Raw genomic sequence first — 6,000 nt, forward strand, 5'->3', positions numbered from 1 at the left:
CAGAGGAGGAAAGAGACCTGACTGTGGAAGTTGGGGCCTAGATGTGATTGGAGCCCAGGAGATTGGCAGTGGCTTGATTCCCAGTTCTGAGCTCTTTCTTCTCAGGTCCTGCTGGATCCACGTTCTCGCCCTCCCAGCGGGCGGATGACTCTCTCATGCTCCCCCTCCCCTGGCAGCTTTGGCCCTCCCCACCTCTGTCCCTGGCAGAGGGTTGTGCGGAGGAAGCAGGCCCACCTCAGTCCCTGGTTTACCCTGTCACGGGCCGCAAAGCCATCCTCTCCAAGGGAAATCCACAGCCAGCAGACCCCAAAGGTGTGCCTCACCCAAGAGGGCAGGGGAGGGGCAAGGTTCTCCCCACAGCTCTCACTGGCTCCCTGGGAGCAGTTCCACCAGTATGGCCATTAAAAGGATGGCTTTTGAAGAATCTCCAAAGACATTAGAGAATTCTCACAATAGGGGGAAAAAATAGGATGCCAACTTCCCCCGACAGCATATTCGCAGCTATTTAATGCTGGGCGTCTACGAACACATGGACAAAACCCCGGGCGGAAATACCCTCGCCGTGTTCACAGCAGCTATCTCTGGGCGGTGGGACTACAGACGATTTTTATTTTCTCCTCAGTTTCTCTATTTCCCAAGTCTTATACAATGAAGATGTGCCATTCTTCAAATCCAAAGGATTCAATGAAACTTACTTTTACCTGTCTCTATCCTGGGGAGTCCTGGGGAGTGGTGGTGGGAATGGGGCTCAGTGTGAGGAGGGGTCTCAGAGCCACAGGCCATGCTCAAAGCTGGAAATGGGCAGGCCCAGAGCTCCCAGCTCCGCAAGCTGCCCGTACCCCAGGGTCCGGTTCACTGGGCCCAGGCCGCCTCATAGCCCTGCCAGGCCCCGGCAGGATGCTGAGGGAGCTGTGGCACTGCCCGCCGGCTCCAGCTGGCACAGCAGCCTCTGCAGTGGGCAGGAGGCCAGGCGGGGGCGGCAGGAGGCTGAGGCCAGGCTGGCTGCCGAGGAAGCAGCATCGCAGACGGTGGGCTGGCGGCTTTGGGCTATGGGGTGGGGGAGTCCCTGAGGGCTGGGGGCTGCTCCGGAGCCAAGGCACACAAGGTCACCTAGGCCTTCCTCCCAGGCCAGTAGTCAGTCTGGACAGCCTGAACCCCCTTCACCTGCCCAGGCCCCCTCAGAGCCCCGTTCTGGATGACATGAGTCAATGGGCCTTGGCCTCTGGGGATGGGCTGTCACCCTCCCGTGCTCATCACCTGGAAGAAGGTGAAGGGGCAGGAACCCAGAGGTCTCAGCAGGCACTGAGCCATGGTGAAGACCTAGGCTGGGCCAGGCTGGGGTCTGTCATTGTTGCTAACAAGTCCCTCCCTGTCACAGGTGCCTCTGCTCTTCTGGGCCTCCTGCCCTCTCACAGATCAATCTCTCCCCTCACTGAGCACTCTCTCTCCCCAACCCGCTTCCTCTCTGCCCGCCCCCCCCCCCCCACTGAGTGCTCCTCATGGATCCTTTCTCTCTTCATTCAGCCCTTCCACCTCTCTGAGCTCCCCACCCTTTCCCTGAGCCCAGGTATTGGAATTGAGAAGGAACTTCTCCATTTCTCGTCTGGCTGCTCCTCCTTGGCAAGCCTGGACCAGTCGCCATACCAACCCACTCCCTCTGCAGGGCCCTGTGTCCTCTCTTCAGAGCGTAAGCTACAAAATCCCTCCGTCTCCCCAGGACTCCATGAATAAGCCTCCATCACCACACCTCTGCTAGGGCGCACAGCGTGGGATAGGGCACCCGCGCACGTGTGTCCTGGGGGCCTCCTGGACTGTGGTGAACAACTCTGGGAGGTGTGTGGAGGGCATCTTCAGTTTCCTGCAGGTTGCCTCAAATCCTGAGCCACCAAAGAGCCCCAGGATCTCCACGTGAGCTTGTCCTGGAGGCCTCTCCAGGTCATATTTTCCCCCTTGAGTTAAGACCCCAAGTTTGAAGGTGGGAAGGATGGGTGAATTTTAAACCTCAGCTCCAAATAATAAATCACACCTTGAAACATTGGAGGTGACTTCTACCTCTGTCAATGGAACCACAGGCTTCCTGACACACAGATTTATAAAGCAGAGCGATCTTAAAGTCTTGGTGCTGGCAAGGCCTTTGGGGAGTCATCCAGTCAAACCCCATCAGTTTATGGTTGAGGACACCGAGGCCCAAAGACAGGAAGGGAGTTGCTCAAGGTCACACAAGGAGCCAGAGTCAGAGCCGGGCCCAGAAAGAAAGGCCTTGGATTCTCGTCCCAGAGCCCTTTAGTTACCTCCACCACATGCCACTCCACACCCCCCACTGGCCCACAGAGCCCTGAGTGACCTCCCTCATGAGAGCCTGGAGGACTGAGCATGGAGTGGTGCTGTGGAAGCCACACTGGGCCCCTGAGGTAGTGGGCTAGGTTTGCACCCAGACCTTGCTCTGTGACCTTGGGAAAGTCACCTCACTTCCAGGCCTCGTTTTGCTCCTCTGTGAAAGGGAGACAGCGGCACCTTTGGCACAAGTTTCCTTGAGGATGAAATGAGATACTGGAAGTGAAGGTCCACGGCAGGGCTCAGAGCGTGCGCAGGAGCTGAGGAAGAGAGGTTGGGCTCCCCCCAGTCTTCTCCGCAGAGCCCCCCGCTGGCGGCTGAGGCAGGAGGAGCCACGATTCTGCCCCTGTGGGCAGTAAGCAGTGGGCAGAGGAAGAGAAAAGTGAGCAGGAGAGGCTGACCCCAGCAATGCTGGCAGTTGCTTGTGACCATGGCCCCATCTCAGGGGCTGAGGGCTAACCGCTGAGAAAGGAACAGGCAGTCACCGGCTTGCTGAGGTCAGCAAGAGGCTGGCAGGCAGACGAGGTGAGAAGTGGGTGCAGCCGTGAGCAGATGGGCCTGCAAGACCCAGACTCCCCCTCTGGCATGTGGGACAGTGGTGGGGGTGGGTTACAGTGGGGGGCACCCAGCTGGCCAGTTCAAAGCACATTCTACCTCCAAATATCCCAGTGACCTTGGGGGAGTCAGCTCCTCACTGCACTGCTCACCGTCACCCATATGCCTCAGGCTTCCCACCTGGACAGCTGGCATCATGAATCCAGAAACTGGCATTTGACTGGGCCTTGATATCAAGGGGCTGAGACAGGTCATCAGCTCCACTCCTGCCCCAGGGAAGACAGCTTGGATGGCTTCATGACCTTGGGAAAGTCACTCAAGTCTTGTTTCTCAGCTGTGAAATAGGGACAATGATGGCTTCCCTGTGAAGTTTTTGTGAGGATTAACTGAGCTAGCTATAGCATTGTGCCTAGCACGGAGCCTGGTAGGAGGCCCTCAGCCAATGTCCACCACCTCTGGGAAGACAAAGATGCGCTTCAAACAATGCTGAAAACTTTCCCACCTTTATCCAGCTCCTCCTTAAGAAACTCTTACTGACGTACAATTTACTAACACTTGCCCAGTATTTTATAGTTTCAAAGTAGTTTCCTATCCACTATCTGGATTACTTCTTTGAACAGCAAAGTAGATGCCGTTAGCCCTGTACCCGTTGTACAGATTGGGAAACAGGCTCAGAAAGGTTGAGTGTCTTACCCAAAGTCACATAGCTTAGATTTGAACCTGAGTCTCTCAGACTTCAGAGTCCACAACTCCTTACTGCACCCACCATCACCTCTTAAAATCCAGTCAACTCTATTCATTCTTCAAGAATTCCTCCTCCACCCCTCACAGGAGAGTGGGATGGGGCACAAAGTTAAGAAATCAAAAACTGGTATTGTGTGGGAGCAATTTCTTAGCCAGCTTGATCCTATTTCTGGTAGGGGAAGAATCTGGCACATGCCGGGGCCATGACCTTAAGGAGGCCCCTGGATGGAGAAATTCTCCAGCCCCTGCCCTGCTGTCCATCAAAGCATTTGCCTTTTCTCTTGACACAGGACAAAAGACCAGCCCAGGCCCCCTGATGCCAGAAGTGGGTGAGTGAGTAAGGGGAGTAAGAAGTTATGGCTGGGATGGAGCACAGGCATTGGAGTACCAGGACGGACCTGGGTGCCCTTCTCTTGCTCTACCCCAAATCCATCCCCACAGTGGACCTGCTGCCAGGAGCAGGAACTGCAGGAGGCTTCAACTGTCCAGGCAGGAGCCCTGGGAGGGAGGGGGAGGAGGATGCAAGGCAGAGGCTGCGTCTCTTCTTTCATTTCTCCTTTTTACCAGGAATTTGCTCTGGGGCTGGGCCCACTCTGAGCTCCAGAAACTCTCCCTGGGCATCCAGAGAGGCCACAGAAAAGCCCCCTAAACTCCTAGTGGCTATTTTCTCTTCTGTGTCCTCTATCGTCTTCCTAGTGTGAGAGTAAATGCCATCCTGTGTGAGACCCAGTTCTCATTGCCAGCTCCTGCCTCCCAGGGGCACTTGGGCAGCTGGAAAAGGGGCCAGACTGTCCCCTGTGCTGCCACCTCCTGCTGGACAGAAGCCCAGCATTCAGGAGGGGGCCTCTTCCCTCCACCCCTCCGAGTGAGCAGCATCTCCACAGGGTCCCTGCATTGGTCTCTCCCTTCCCTAGGGAGCAAGTCCTTCTCCTCAGTTGGGGGAGGGCAATTGGACTGCAGTTGGGGGCCTCCCTTGCATCCTCATGGGCCAGGCCATGGTCGTTTTACCCAGGGCAGTCCTGCCCATGACCCGGCAGGGTTCTCACTTTCTCCATCCCTCTCAGCAAAATGAACAACGTTCCTAATCTCTGTTCCCTAGGTGACTCGCACCCTCTACCATACACTGTAGCAGTCCCCTAACACCTAACCTCTGCTCCGGGCTCTGTGAACCCTGGGCCCTGGCCCGGCTGGGGAGGCCCAAGGTTCAACCCAGCCCCAGCCCCTCTGGGAAATGCCCCCGCCCCACCGGGGGCTCTCACCTCGCCGCTGATCGCCGCACTCCGAAGGGCGCTGGAGCCAGGCCCTCCGGCCCCGCTTGTCCGGGCCGCCTCCGGGCCGCCTCCTCGGCTCTGCTCGGCAGGGCAGCTCCGCGGCCCCCGCGGCCCCGCGCCCTCCGTCTCCCCGCGGGCGCCGCCGCCGCCGATTGCTGAAATGCTGGACAGCGCACCACCATGGAGGCGCCTCCCTGCCCGCCCGCCGGCCAGAGCGGCTCGGCGCCCACAGCGCCCTCCGCAGGCGTGGAGGTCCCCACCGCGAGCGGAGGCAGGGGACCCACGCGTCGCGGAAGGGCTCTCCACCGCGGCGACATTTGTTCCACGCCTTGCGGGTGGGGCCACGCCAGTCCCAGGAGGCTCCTGGGGCGAGGGAGCTTATTAATTTGCAGCTGGGAGTGGAACTCGGTATCCTGAGTCGTCGCCAGGACACTGTCCGGGCAGCGGGTGTTTAAGAGGGCCAGATCCTGCTGGGAGACACGCCCAGGACGTCCCTTTCATCGTGCCTCTTGTGGCCGGACCGAGGCTAGGCGAGGTGGTGGGGGACAGCCCAACGGCGAGAGATTTTGAGAATGGACTCGCTGGACCTTTGGTGACTCCGGATTCGGTGTCCGGAGTCCTGAGTTCAAGTCACCCTTGGATTACTCTTTTTGTGACCTTGGGTGGTCTGTCCCTCCTGTAACTCCTGCCTCCCTTCCCTTGACTGAACAGTGAATGGGTTGTGTGGAGGAAACTCAGGGGTGGGGGCAGGCTCTAGAAGGGGCTTTGGAAGCCCAGAGACCTTTCTGTAGTGGAAGCCAGGAACATGGAGGCCTTTGCTTGGAGCCACCAGTGGTGTCCACGTGGGTGTCTCAGGAAGCGAGCGGGACTGGAAGTGCCAGAGGAGGCCTGAGCTGGGCCAGGAGTAGAATGAGGCAAGTGAGGTGCCCGGAGCACAGATTTTAAGAAGACATTTGTGTGATCCTGAGAGTCATCCGTGGATCAAGTATATGTTTGATGTGAGTCTGTGCGGGTTTATGTGTGTGTGTGTCCATCTGTATATATGTGCATCTATGTGCATCTGTTTCTGTATCCGTGTCTGGAATCTGTGTCTGTG

The 6,000-nt window shown here is 57.7% G+C and overlaps 1 protein-coding gene across 1 annotated transcript in view; it reads right to left on the minus strand.

Moving 5' to 3' along the window:
* SRRM3 (serine/arginine repetitive matrix 3) overlaps nt 1-5,029 on the minus strand; it is a 55,600-nt gene extending 50,571 nt beyond the window's left edge. The window contains exon 1 of the mRNA XM_070567691.1: nt 4,893-5,029. The gene's annotated coding sequence lies outside the window, so the exon portion shown is untranslated. The remainder of the gene's footprint in view (nt 1-4,892) is intronic.
* Between the last annotated feature and the right edge of the window lie 971 nt (nt 5,030-6,000).

Source organism: Equus przewalskii, chromosome 12, assembly GCF_037783145.1.
Source record: "Equus przewalskii isolate Varuska chromosome 12, EquPr2, whole genome shotgun sequence".
NCBI lineage: Eukaryota > Metazoa > Chordata > Mammalia > Perissodactyla > Equidae > Equus > Equus przewalskii.